Genomic DNA, 15734 nt, shown 5'->3' on the forward strand with positions numbered 1-15734 from the left:
TGATATTCTTCACAGAGCAAACCAAACAAAATTCTAAAATTCACAGGGAAGTACAAAAGACCTCAGATAGTCAAAGCAATCTTGAGTAAAACATAAAAATCAAAGTATCACTATACCTACAGTCTACTTTATCACTAATTACCACATAGGTCATTAATTCAAGTACTCTAATTAAAGAGAAATTGATAGATGTTATTAAAAATATCATCAAACCATATTCAATCTATAAGTGATATATGTTAGCATTAAAAAATAGGTTAAAATTTGAAACAATGAAGAAATATCAATTAGAATACAAAAAAGAAGTGATGTGGTTAAATTGATATTATTTTTAAAATAATTGAAGTAAATTCACGATAAGTAAGTCACCCCATCCAGAAGACATAAACATATATGTACTTAAAATATTTATAAAATAATGAAATCCAGAGCATGAGATAGAAACAGTTTAATGATTGCAGAATTACTGGGAGCTCATAACCCACTTGAATCAAAGTGTGAAATATGATATATCAAGAACTATGTAATGTTTTGAACAGCCAACAATAAAAAATTAAAAAAAAAATATGAAGACAATCCAAAAAAAAAAAAAAGAGAGAGAGGGAGAGAGAGAGAGAGAGAGAGAGAGAGAGAGAGAGAGAGAGAGAGAGAGAGAGAGAGGGAATTTTTTTAATATTTATTTTTTATTTTTTGGTGGACACAATATGCTGAGGATCGAACCACGCATGGCAGGCGAGCGCGCTACCGCTTAAGCCACATCCCCAACCCGAACCCCTCTTCTTAATTATCATCTTCTATATATTCCCTGTATATGTCACCAAGGGCAGGGACATGAGGTTAACTAATAGCAGCCCAGAGTGCCCAGAAGCCTGATCACAGAGGTTAGCCACCCATCATTCTCTCTTTGGTAACCAGTAGTCATCTTCTCTTGACTCCCATAATTTATAACCTACACCAACTGCCTGACCTTCACCCCACCTCAGTTTACTTAATAATGTGATATAACCTGTACATTTATGCCAGGAAGGGCTATGAGAAAATTATTTTTTGGTAAAGAAATCATGTGGAGGATCAGCACAGTAGGCTGAATTTATAGATTCATTATCTTTAATCTGTGATGCCACGATTCTCATTTATCTGACCTCTAATACCATGGAATTTAGCTTTAATTCTTCCATATTAATTCATGATTTTCTCTTTAGATGCTCTATATCATTTGAACAAATTCTTCTAAAAATATATTTGTTTTGCAGAGTTGACACTATTGAATATGCATTTGCTTTTTTCCAAGTCTCTTTTTAAATTTTTGCTATTTTTTGTTTTGTTTCCCCTCAAATTATTCTACTTTTTTTCCTGTTCTCTCTTCTGTTTTTCTGTTCTTTCTAAATGTCAACATTCAAGACACTGCCTTTGATCTTTGCTCAATTTGCTCTATTCTCATCATCATTTTAATCCTACTTTCTATAACTCCAAAATTTACATCTTCAGATGTGATCTCTGATCTTTGTTTCAGTTTCATATTTCCAGTTGTTTTTCTTAACTACCGTGTGGGCATTTTATATCTATATATTTTTTAAGTTTGTTCCAATTAATTATGCATGACAGTAGAATGCCATTTGACACATCATACGTAAATAGGGTATGACTTCTCATTTGTCTGATTGTACATGATATAGAGTCACACAGGTTATGTAATCATATATGCACATAGGGTAATAATGTCTGATTCATTCTATTATCCCTCCTACCCCCATGCTTCCTCCCCTCCCTTCACTCCTCTCTGTCTAGTCCAAATTACCTCAATTCTTCCCTCCTCTTTATTGTGAATTAGCATCCACATATCAGAGAAAATATTCAGCCTTTGGATTTTTGGGATTAATTTACCTGAAATGCCATCATTTTATTCTGTTTTAATGCTGAGTAATATTCCATTTTTGTGTATATACCACAGTTTCTTTATCCATCTGTTGAGGGGCACCTAGGTTGGTTCCATGATATAGCTATTGTGAATTGAGCTTTTTTTCCAAAGTCATTGATTTTTTCATAAATATTGATGTGGCTACATCACTGTAGTATACTGATTTTAAGTCCTGTGGGTATAAACCTAGGAGTGGGATGCATATTTAGCCACTAATCTTAAGGACTTACATATCTGTAAGTCTTAGCAGATGCTGGACACTCATGAGGTCATCCTAAGGGTCATAATTTAAATTTCAGAGGCTCAGACCTCTCATGTGCATCACCCAGGACACCAAATTCTTCCTAGTTGTTTCAGGGTTTACCTAGGAATCTTCCATGTACTCAGAAGCCATTTTATCCTATTCTGCTATGGTCCTTTCATAGATGTTCAATGTACAAAACACACTTGAATGAAGCTGCCACTGTTATAGATACCCTTGTTGGTAACACTAATTCCCTTCTAGGTGCTATCTTCCTTTTCCCACCCAATTCTCCCACACTCTATTTTCTTACCCTGTTTTAGTTTTATTCATAACCATTATTGCTACCAGACATTATACATGTATGGAAATGCCACAGGGAAACCCATTATTTTGTATAATTAGTATGTGTTAATAGTTTTTGTAATAAAAAGAAATATTCTGCAAAGGAAAAAAAAAAGAAACAGTTTAATGATTATTGTTGAAGGTCAAATTCTTTACCCAATAATGAATATAATATGCAAATGTGATAGAAAAATAAATAATTCAAGCTGTTATTATAATTTCATCTTTGGAAAGAAGATTTTAGAACACTATAAATAAAGCAGATCTAATGTGGAACATTCTGGCCAACACCATCATAATGCACATTATTCTCAGGTATGTATGTAACACTCGCTACTAAAGGCTATGTAACAGTTGTCAGTACATTTGAAATTGTTCTAATAATTCAAAGTATGTTCTCTGACAACAGTGGGATGAAATTAGACATTTCATAGAGCAAATAGATAATTTGGAAAATTCATAAATATATGGAAATTATACAACATATTCCTAATTATTCAGTGAATCAAATAATAAAACAAAGGGGAAATCACAAGATCTTTTTTTACTGAATAAAAATAAAACACAATACCTAAAAATTTATGAAATGCAGTGCTTAGAGAAAATTTATAGCTGTAACCATAAGTATTAAAAATAAAGAAGATCTCAAATCAATAACCTAACTTTCTACTTTCAGAAACTAGGAAAAGAAGAGCAAATTAAATCCAAAGCAAGCAGAGGGAAGGAGACAATAAATAATAAATAAGTGAAATAGATAAAAGAAACCAAAAGTGAACATCCATGAAACCAAAAGTTGGTTCTTTGACAAGATCAACAAAATTGACAAACCTTTACCCAGAGAGAACTGCATTAGTCTCCGATGGCTACTGTAACAAATTAATACAAACTGAGCGGCTTAAAACAAAACCAAACTGATTCTCCCACCATTCTGGAGGCCTGCAGTCTTTAGTCAAGGGGTAGGTACAGCTTTGTTCCCCTGCAGTGTCCTGATTTGCTTCTTCCAGCTCTGGCAGCTGCAAGATGGCCTTGCTTGTTGCTGAGTAACTTCAGTTGGCCTTCAAATGGACACAGCCTTCTCTTCTGGTGTTGCTTCTGTCAAAAATGTCCCACTGTGTTTGTCTCATAGAAGGACACTGCTTGCATTTAGGATTGGCCTAGAGAATCCACAAGGACCCCATTTCAAAATCCTAAAGTTGATTACATCTGCAAAGACCCTTTTTTCTGAACAATGTCACAATTCTAGGTTCTGTGGTTTGGGGATTGGTATACATATTTGGAAAAAGACAAGACTCCAGTTTCTAAAATCAAAACTGAAAAGAAGACATCATCAGAGCATTACTAGATATCGCCAGTAATGTCTATTACAAGTGAAACACATTACAAGGAACAGTGAGAATAATTTTATGCCAACAAGGGAAATGACCTAGGGAAAATGGACATAGTTCTAGAAAGATACAAATGAGCAAAACTGATTCAAGAAAAAAGAAAAAAAGAAGAATCTGAATATACTTATAAAAAGTAAAAGATGAATTTAGTCATCAAAAAAATTCTCAGAAAGGGAATTTAAAGCCAGGCCACCTTTGCTAGTGAATTCTATCTACTGCCATCACTCCACAAATATTTCTGAAATATAGACTAACTCTTGCTCTAAGTCTTTTATTAATCTGACATCAAAATTGGATAAAGCCATGAAAAGAAAAAAAACCCACAGATCAATATCTGTCATTAGCATAGATGCAAAAATCTTCAACAAAAAAACTGGCAAACTGAATCCAACAACATACAAGAGAATTTATGCAACAGGACTAAGGAAAACCAGGTGAGTATAAGAAAAGAAAAGAAATAAGTATAAGATATCAATAGATTAACACAAAATCCCATCTCAGTAGAAAGAAAGAAAGAAAGAAAAGCTTTAAACACAATCTAAGACAGTTTCATGATAGAAAGCACTCAACAAACTATTTGTATAAGCAAATAGCCCTACCTAATGAAGTACAGCTATGGAAAGCCCATAGATAAGATGATATTTAATGTTGAAAAACATTGCATTTCCCTGATGGTCAGGAGTAAGACAGATATCTACATTGCCTGCTTATTTTCTACATTATATCAGAGGATCTTTCTAGACGAGAAAATTAAATATCCAAATTAGAAGTAAGCAGTAGATGATACGATCTGATATATAGAAATCCTGAGGAGTTATAATGCTTTCTCTGTTCATCCACATTGTACATGTATTTCATTTCTCCATTGCATGGATGATTATGTGTATCCATTCATCAGTTGGAGAACACTTAAGTAGTTTCCCTTTGGGGGCTATCATGTACAATGCTACCATATATATCCAGTGTAAGTTTGATGCATTTCACAATTCCATAAATACACATGAAACATCAAATTACATGCTGTTTAATGGCGAATTTGTGGTACATGAATTATATGTCAATGAAGATTTTATGTCAATAAAAATAACAACAAAACAACCGATTATTCCCTGATTTCTATTCTCTTGGGTTTCCTTCTTAGGAAGTGGACCTCTGTTCCTAAAGAAGAATTTTAGGAGGAAGACCATATATGTTGTTATTAGTGAGAAGATAATTTTGGTTGGCAGTTATTTAAAATGATGGTGAAAGGAAAAGGGCAGTAGACTTTTAGATGCTATGTGGTTTTAGCAAATAGAGAGCATAGTGTTCTGGCAAGCTGCAAAAGTGAGATTTCAAGTTGAAACATCCACAAGCCAGAAGGATACATTGTAATTCATGTCAATAGATGAGTAAGAATTGAAAAAGTACAGATAATCTGTTTGAGAAAGACCATGTCTGCTACAGACAACTGGGTTTATGTGAAAGGGTGGGTGTGGAGGACTTTCTTGAGACACAGAGACTTCTTTTGAATGCAACGTGTGCCACATATCATATTTCCTGATCCTATACTTCAGCAGATCATTCTTGACTGGATTAGCACATTAGTGCTCTTGACAGAAAAATTAATGTTCTCAGACATCTCAGGAGCCATCCTTTTGGAAATGTGTTTCTGTGCTATTTTCCTCCTCTAAATTGATCTGTGAACCAGCCAGCAGCACAAAATCAGTCTTCCCTCTCCAGAAAGTATGCAATAGAATTCAGAAGTCTCCTATATAAATGAACTCTGGGCTTGCAGGACTTTGGGAAAAGTTATTCCTATGTCTTTATTTTATTATTGCTATTTTTATCCATAGTCTATATGAATGGATGGGGAGAAAGGCTAGGCTAACATGATTAACTTAATTACTGAACGTAAATATAATGGGAAGTGAAAGTTTCTAAAATCATACTCTGATCCAATTTCAGATGTTTAGAAAAAAGCTTTTAGAGATTTATGTAATATAAATTCAATTGGTTTATATCAGAACGAATATTTTCACAAGATGTAGCAAGTCTGATCTCACAGCATCGTAATCTCTGGTTATCTCAACTAAAATGGAAGAACCTTGAGAACAACAACTAAATAAACCAGATCAGCTTACTGTGGAGGAAATGTGGATGTTTCCCACAGTAAGTAAATGGAAACCTGCCTGGAAGACCCCCAGATTCTCCACCACTGTCAGACTCACTCTCTGGGCTGGGGGGGGATGCCCTGTGGTCTAAGTAGACTTACGCCACCATGGATCCTCAGATCTGCTTTCTCATCGTCAATGTCTAGTGCTTCATCTGTCAGATTCTGAATCCCAGCTATACAAAAGGCTCTCCAGTGTGACCTCCATATAGAGAACGTCCTACTTTTTAATCCACTGATTTGTTTATCTACACAGACTGTGTCCCCCTTATTACTTTCTGCCTAATTCTTTTGACTGTGAGTTCCATTAATCTGTTTCTTTACCCCTACTGTAGTAGTTTTTTTTTTTTTTTTTTTTTGCTTTTAGTGAGGAATGAATAAACATATATTTATCTGTTGAATGAATGGAAGAGCTTGAGAAATTACAAGCCATGAATTCTTCCATTTGAATCAATTTGACTACACCTCTTCCTTCCATTCTGAGGGAGGGAGGAACATTAGAGAGGTAAGAATTTTGGTAGAAAGAAGAATGTACAGAACAAATGAGCATTATGGAGTATGTGGTGAGGACGGCAAATTGGGATGGACTTCTAGTGGTGAGCTACTCAGAAGCCTGGAATTGGCCAAAGTTGTTGAATTCTCACAAGCAAGGAAAGTGTGTTGGCTACTGAAGAAATACTAAGGTAAGTCTCATTTATTAATAAACAGTAGGTAGAAAAATTGTACATTTCAAATAGCATGAAGAATCCTATACATTTGATAGAACATATTATAAAAACTGGGTATATATAAGCATGCTTGAATCAGAAATCTAATAAAATCCTTTTAGAAATAGGAAATTAAATTCAAAATTTTTCAATAGTCAAGATTTTTCATGGGTAAACACAGGTTTAACTAGAATACAGAAAGAGAGAGACAAAATACTAAGTTTTAAGAGCAGATTAAAGAAGTAGAGAAAATGATAATGGGATCCAGGTACAAGAGAAAGAGCAGAGACAGAGATATCATTCACTCTGAACTTTAGGTTTTTTGTTGCTGTTGTTATAAAGCTAAAACAATAAAATCTGTATTACCTGTGCAATGCGCCTATTTATAGTGATATTCCCTAAAGGTCAATACCTATTGTGCAATTCAAATGGGATGTTCTTAAATTTCCCTCTTAGAGAATAAGTGACATTGACTTAATTATTACTCAAATATTGAGGACCTATTAACAGGTGTTCTTTACTCTGATAATATAACTCTACAGGGTGCGGCAAGATTACAAAGACTGCATTATTTCCATTTTTAAAATATCTAAATGGCTAATATGCTCATTTGGCTATTATACTCAAATATCATCATCTTATAGATGTTTAATCCCATGAAATTCATGATAAAATCTGTGAAGTCCCTGATGCATCTGGAATTAGCCTTTGATTTTGATACGGATAAAGAAAATTTGGGGACAAAGGTAAATGACAACCAGGATGGCAACGTCCTTGACATTGACAGCTGACCAGATCCTGGGAGGACAAAGTTATTTGAAGAGCCCATGGGCTATTTATTTTTTTTCTTTCTGGTTTGCAGAATTAATTTGTGCCATTTTTCTAATTGTACTTTTTACTCATTTATTTTTGTTTTTATTTCATTTTCAATTGTTCTCCCTTAAAACTTTCCCTAGGCACAAAACAGGACCTGAGTCATTTTAACAGCTTCAAACTCAGTAATATTGAATTCAACTCATTTATCATCATTTGATCAATGGATGACTGTCTCTTAAAAAGTAAAATTTTGGACCCAAGCAATTGGCCAAGTAAATGGGAAGCTTCTCATTTTTTTTTTCTAATTTTTAATCCTTTAGCATGAGCACACATTCATGCTCACCTTGAGCTTTCAAGAAAGTTCTCATAGCATTTCCACTTAAACTAAGAGCCAGGGATCTGGAGACTTGACTCACTCAAAAGCTACTTAACTCGTATTTAGCTCCTCATACCAGGAACCAATACTGTCTGATGGAGACATCAGGGCACTGAACAGCTGTGATAAGATTCCATTCAACATGGCGCCCATGTGTCCTCAACACACTCATGAGGCTGCTGTATAAAGCCAGTAACTGTGGGAGAAAAATCACAGCCTACCATGAGGGGAGCATCCTTTGACCCTCCTGGTACTCCAGACCTTGAAGTCTTTACCAAGTAGATCCTTTCCCTTTTTACCTTTATCTTGAAATTCTGGCAAGGTGGATTTTGAGTTAAATATGGTCTTTTCCTTTGCATCCATAAGTTAATCTTTCTTAGTTCTCTCCATGTTTTTTTCTTGTGCTTATGCTTGTTCATAATTTCTATACCACTACACTTCTGTGCACATAGTATTTTTAGACTGCAAGTTAAAATTCAAAAGATAACCATTGGATCTCAAAACACCTAATACACATTTATCTCTATGCTATTTCCTTCCTTAGAAATAGCCACTACACAAAAGTAAACTTAATGTTTATATTGTCATGATTTTACTAAAGCAGAAAAAGGTGGCAGTTCAAGGTGGCCAGAATCGTCAATACAGTGTGTCTTTATTACTTTGCAGAAGATGAGACTGAGAATGAGAAAACAAAAGTGATTTACCCAAGGTCATTATACAATAGGAATGAGAAACAGTCTTAATGTGTACGGTTCCCCTGACTTAATCCAGTTCTCTTAAACCCACATCAGCAGGGTTCATGAATTTTTATTGTCCCTATTCTGTGTCAGCTGGAATAAACCTTGTTTATAAACAAACACCAATGTGTAGTGTATGTCTTACTCAACATGGAAATGGAAAAACCATAAATGGTTGTTTTCAGATCGTTGTTTCCTCTCTTGGATCCAGGGATAAGTCAAACACAAGAAAATGTCATTTTAATGAGGGTCCCATAGGAGCTGACCCTGCCTAACCACATCACAGGCTTACCAAGAATTGACAGGCTGAGTCATAATCTTATCAAGAGATTTTCTGTTTCTACATTGTCCAAAGGGTCTCCTTCAATTTAATCACTTGTAATACTCATGGCTTCTACTGAAATGGATGATAAGTTTATTTTGTCCTTTTGTAGTTGGGAAGCACTTATCTTGTGCGTATCCTATGCTGTGAGTGAGACATGTAGTTGGGAATGCACACACAGACACACACTAGGTTTGGAACAGATTCCTAAATATGCAGATGAATTTCCTTCACTAGATAGTTCATGTAGTTATTTTGGGGTGAAAATGAAGACTTTGGCCAAGTTGTCAGTTCAGTAAAGGTGTTTAAAAGCACTATATGTTTTAAAGTGGGCACACTTAGCTAAAAAGTTTCATCAAGGCATTGCCCTGTAACAAACACAAGGCCTTTGCAGGGTTAATTAGCACATGAATTTTGATCAACTTGTGAGAATCCCTAGAGCCTCATGCACATCACAAAGTAGTGAAGCCTCCTGACTGTGCCTTAGGTACATTTCACATTCAAGTCTCACCCTTTTCTGTTGATGGTATGAATGAGTTTGTTTCATTTTGTCCCAGATGAGTAAATAAATAGAGGCAAGGAGAGAAAAAATGAGGACTTTTGAAGATGAAAGTCTTTATGCTTTCAGGGAAACTATTTTATCATTACTTCTTAGGAATTATTATTTAATATTTCTATATCTTCTGTTACTTTACAGCACACAAAGCATTTTTCTTTTGCTACTATTATTTAATTTAGTATTGTCTCATTCTATATTGAATTGCATGGGTAATTTAGCAAATGATATCAGGAAGATATTTCAAAAGACTGCTTTTTCCATATTATTCTTGGTCCTTTTTCTCAAGAAGGACCTTCTCAGTGTTGCTCTTCAGCAAGCACCTGCCTGGAGGTGAGGGTGGCTTAGGATGGAAGCCAGGGAGAACCTTCCACAAGTGTCTGACTTGTTTACAGAACCCCACTTGATAGAGATTGGGTTAGCCTGGGTCCTCTACACTTCTTATCTTCCCCATAAACTCCAGCAGGATGTTTTCTGTTCCCTAATGATCCTCTTTGATCCCCTCTTAATTTCCTTCTAGATCTTCAGACAAAACTGCTTAGACAACAATAATGGAAATACAAATTCCATCTTCACCAAAACGCACCAGAGTTTATTTTCAAAACCTTTTGAGGTGATTTAATAAGACATGTCATGAACATGCTCCAAAACAATGTAGTTCTTTTATAAAATCAATACTCTGGAGCTTCTGTTCTATCACAATATTTTACTTTCTAGATTAAAAAAAAAATTATGCTAGCCCAAAACAGCCCAAATGGACCATTTTTCAGGGATAGATTCAACATCATGGAAGAAAGCCAGAGCAGTTTTGGGTTTTTGCTGTTCATAAAATCAATTTTGACTGATTCACTTGTATAAACAGATATAGATGAAAAGAAAAAGTCCTATGTTTAAGATTGATCTCAAATATTAGTATATTAGTGTATTTATTCTTTGGTTTATTTCTATAGTATGCTGTGTATATCCTTTAGGAAAAGTTTACTATGTAATTTTATGTTTTTACATTCTTACTAAGATAATTTGTTTGTATAATTAGTTACTAAAAGAAATCTGTAAAATCTTATATTTATCATTTTTTTATTTCTTAGTTTTGTCAATTTTGGTATTACATATTTTAAGGCATATAAAAGTAGAACTGTTACATTATTTTGGCAGATTGAAATTCCTGACACAGTAAATTGTACTTCTTATGTGTATACAAAAAAAAAAAAAAAAGATTGCACTCAGGCCAAAGGAAGTAAGTTAAAAGTATGTGCATCCTTTTATTTATATTTATTTATTTACTTATTTATTTATGTACTGAAGATAATGCCCAGGGCCTTGCACACGTGAGGAAGTGCTCTATCACTGAGCTACATCCCAACCCTTTTTTTTAAACAGGGTCTCTCTAAAGCATCAAGGCTGGCCTTGAACTTGCAATCCTCCTGCCTCAGCCTCCTGAGTAACTGGGATTACAGGCATGAGCCACTGTGCCGGACCCTTTAATTTCTTTATTGAGTTATTATTTAAGCATATATTCCTGGATTATGGACTAATTATCATATAATTCCCTTCAATTACCCCAGTTTTCATTATATCCTTTGGTTTGGTTTGGTTTACTCAGCAACGATTTACAACTAGTAAATATCTGAAGACAACTGCTTCGAATAAAACCTGGGCAAAATAAGGCAGACAGAAGACTAGAACACACACACCTCTGTGCTGGGAGATGAAGCCAGGAACCAAAGCAGCACTTTTTTTTTTCCTTAGAAGGAATTTCATCAAAGGTGTTGGCTTTACAGATATACAAAGATTTGCACAGTGATGTAATAATGAGTAATTCAAAAGAGAACAAGAAACTGTCATTAAACTCCACTTTTCCACATTTTAGCCAAGGGTAAAGTAATTCATGCTTTCTAACCTAAATAAAATAGTTTGCAAAAAGACACTCTTATGAGGTCTCACATATGTGAGAATGGTTACAGCATCTGATGAGGGGATGTTGGTTTGCTTTTGCTTTGTGGATAGCATTGCATCCCTCATACTTTTCTCTGTTTCTTTCCCTCCTCCTGCCCCTTCCAGCCCCACTCCTTCCCCTCCCTCTCCTCCTTTCCCCTCTCTCCCTTCTTCTTCCTTCCTCCCTCCCTCCTTCCTTCCATGTTTGATCTTTTCAATCAACAGTAGGCCACTGTGTTGTACAAAGATGAAAACTAGCAAGACACATTTTTTAAATTCTATTTTGAAGCTGGTTACTCACATTCTAATCAGCCTGCTTCTAAGGACATTCTGTTTCTTAGTTGCATACAGAAAACCAGAGCAGTTTGACCTCTTGGAGCTCAATTTGGGAATCAAGAAGGATAACAAACAAACAAAAAACACAATACCCTTTTGCTCTTTTTCTGGTAGTCACCGCCATTTTTGCATCCTAGTGTCTTTTGGTTACAGATCCAGTTTTGATGCAGTGTCATGTGTACATGCTTATATAGAACATGTCACCAGCAGATAACATAATAAAACAGGCGGGGCACCTTTTCTGAAAATGGTAAAAAAAATAAAAAAAAATTCTGTTTCAAACAGTGGTTTGAATCTGCTGTACAATTTCTAATTCATGGCATAGGTGTCTTTGCTTCCACTATATCCACAGGTACAAAGCGTGAGAGCCATCTGTTTCTGAATGCACAGAAGATGTCCTGAACAGCTCAGGGTTCCTGGGGAGGAGAGGAGCCTGAGGAACTCTGCTGGCTACCTGGCCTCCCCTCCAGAGCATCCTCCTTGACCCCAAGGAAGGAGCCTTTCATGCTCAGCCTGCTGCTAGTCACTGTCTCCTCCCTTGGGGAGTTAATCTCTTGGTACCACAGCCCAGCGATGAATTCCCAAACATGCTGATCTGGGAGGGTAAAGTCTCCACGAGAAAAAGCTGAAATATATGAAAGGAAATGGAGCTCAAATTCTGATTTCTCCTTACTCTGGGATCTTTCTTTTTTTTTCCTTGAAAACAACTACAACAACAACAACAAAATGCCAATACATTTCCCACAAGGTGTTGTTTTTGATATGTCAGAGAAGCCTATAGAACCCAGAGCTCATGTAGGTGTGGATTACAAGGAGCCCTCACAAGATTTCAGGGAGATAGGATTCCATGCACCAAATGACACTCAAGCCTTTTTTGTACAAATAATCATTTTACTTGTACATTGAGAATTCATTTTCACAAAAAGACCTTTCAATTTCTCTCTTTTTTTTGGGGGGGGGGGCAGGATTCCTGCCTTATACAAATCTTTATGCTTTTGATTACATAATATACCCTCTAGAAACAATAAAATCCTGAGACTTAAAAAAATAAATAGCATATTTGTAGATATTTCAAATGCACGTCTCATTACTTCCCATGGAAATATTATATAATTTTCTTAGATTTTGGACAGCCAAGCCATCATCACAAAATGAGAAACATTTATCTGCTCCACCCCTGGTAGGTGCTACATTTCCACGACCAACACTGAATCTTAATTACCAGAGCTGAAAGTTTTTGTTTAACAAAAGATATCACATTTGATAAGGAAATAAACTATTCATAATTCCCGAGTTAATTGATAATTTAAAGAGAAGTCTAAAAATAAAAACCTATTCCTTCAAGTGATCAATTATGCCTTTGAAATACTTAAGTGCAAATAATTGTATCAATATTTTCCTACTGGCTACTAGAGAAGCTTACCTACAGTATTACTCCATGATAAAATTATAAATTGAATTTTGCACTTAAATGTCTCACTGGCATATTTTTATATCTGCTCTGTTCAATGAACATTTATTGCTCTTCACTCAAAAGCAGCTGGCCCAGTGGACCTGCCTTGGCCACTAGGTCTAAATCCCACCCCCCACCCATTAATACACCGCATTGCCCTCTGGGACTTTCTTCCTTAAGCACCATTACTGGGTATCACATCATGTGTTTTTCTCATTTATCTTGTGTGCTACTTTTTTATCCCTCTAGAATATAAACCTAATGAGGGCAGACAGGTTTGTATTATTCCCTGTTGGTATTTTCCCCTAGATTTAAAAGAATACCAGAAATAGAATCATTGTTTAATAAATATTTGTGCATGGGGGAAAGAAAAAAAAAAAACTGATTACTGAAAGCCATGCAGTTTTAGAGTTCTGATTCCAGGATAATGTGAAAATCGTTTGCACCCACAGTACTTCCCGTTAGCTGCATGTATTTTTACTACTGTAAGAGCAGTAAGGAAAAGTTCCAGTTTTCATTATTCAAGGTGAAACAGAATGCTTTCCTTTCTTCAATGTCCTGTTTAACTCTGTACTTGATTCCCGACTCTTTCTAAAACAAACCTTGAATATCACTAGAAGAGAATGAGGCTCCTAAAGGCAGTGGTGAAGAGCTTGGAGTTCAGAATTAGTCCTGGGAGAAGTGTTGCTGGGCAGTCATACTTAAAATACACAGCAGGGGAAGGGGGGAAGTGGCCCCAAAGATGGTGGGAGGTGGGAGGTGACTTGGGTGATTTCCACAAATTCTGGCTCCAGTCCTTTCTGCTGTGCCACTCAAATTTAAATCTTCAGTGTTCCCAGTAGGATTCATGTGGGAAACATTAGTTTCTAAATCATGCTTAGAAACCACTGTTGTAAGGAGTTTCATTAGGCAGCAGTATGCACAGGAGAATGAAGACCAAGGTAAGAGGACCAAGCGGGAAGAGTGTGATCCTAATACACAGCTCTGTGTTACAATCACTGTGTCCCACAAAGCCCTACAAAGTCCTGACTGTACATAACCTCCCTCTTTTTGATAAAGGTGATTTGTGACCTTTGCTAAGTAGATCTGAGGCAATAATGCAAGTAGCCCCTTACAACTTTCTAGTAATAAATACACACATGAAACAGGGGAAAGGAAGGAAGGCAGGGGAGAGGAGAGAGAGAGAAAGAAATGACAGGAAAAGGTGAGAGGAAAGAACAAAACAGAAAAACCAAAGAGCGAAAGACAAGGAGGGGACAGGGAAGAAAGGACAATCATCAGGAGGGAGAGGGGATGGAAGAGGATTCTGTTTCAAATTCCTGCCAGAGATAGTGTCAGTGGAAATTCTGCCATTGGGAAAGACTCTGAAGAAGCAGAGGACAAAGCCTGTGTGTGATTAGATGTGCAGAGACACTATGAGAGGAAGAGACCAAGGCATGATCCAAATGTCCAACACGCGAGGAATGAGGACATTCTAGAGAAGCTGAAGAGGTGGCTTCTGCCTGTAATCCTGGAGACTCCTGAGGCTGAGGATCTCAAGTTGAAAGCCAGCAAGGGCACTCAGGGAGGCCCTATCTCAAAACAAAAATGTAAAAGGGATGGGGGTGCAGCCCAGTGGTAGACTGGGTACAGCGCTCCTGGGGTTCAATCCCCTGATCTGCCAAAATAATAAGAAATTAAAAAATAAAAAAGACATTGAATATTAGGATAAATGATGTTATTTGGATTTAGTCATTTAGTCTTTTGTTAACACTTCTGAATTTTGCTGAAAGATCTCTGAACACTTAACCTCATGGTTCTATTAATCTTCAACATCCCTTGTAGATCTGTATTTATCTCCCCCATTCTTACAGGGCTGGCTCTTGGGAAAACTGAGGATTTAGCTGTTTGAACTGGGTCTGGTATCTTTCCTCTATTTCGGCATTACCGCCTTTTTTTAAGTACCAAGTGCCATTGATCTTCCACTGTTTACTCATCTCTGCTAATACTCCTTCTGTACACTGCTTTAGCATACCCTCTCTACACTTGGCGGTAACTGTGTATTTCAAATTTTTAAGAACATGCTCAATGTCAGCCAAATTTTCTTCTTTCACTTTGCTACGAGGGAAAATGATCACCAAGTTCCTCCTCTTCTTTTCACTTTTTCCTCTTAAATGTAACATCTAAACTATTTGTTAAAGAAATTATGGCATTAGCATTAAATTGCAAATCACTTTAGTAACAGAGACCCTTAGCTGCCTTACTAGGGCGTAATTCTTTCCCATTTTAAAAAGGAAGTTTGAAGACAATGCATATTTACAATAATTTCATTTCTCGCCATTTCTTTCTAATAGGTACTTTCAGGAATCCTTTAAATATTTCTATCAACTATACTCTTATAAATAAATAAATCCAGACAGGTCTATCAGAGTAAAACTGGGTATTAGTATAACATTTCTAATAAAATTAAATATCCATC

The sequence above is a fragment of the Marmota flaviventris genome, chromosome 1, assembly GCF_047511675.1.
Source record: "Marmota flaviventris isolate mMarFla1 chromosome 1, mMarFla1.hap1, whole genome shotgun sequence".
In the NCBI taxonomy this organism is placed as follows: domain Eukaryota; kingdom Metazoa; phylum Chordata; class Mammalia; order Rodentia; family Sciuridae; genus Marmota; species Marmota flaviventris.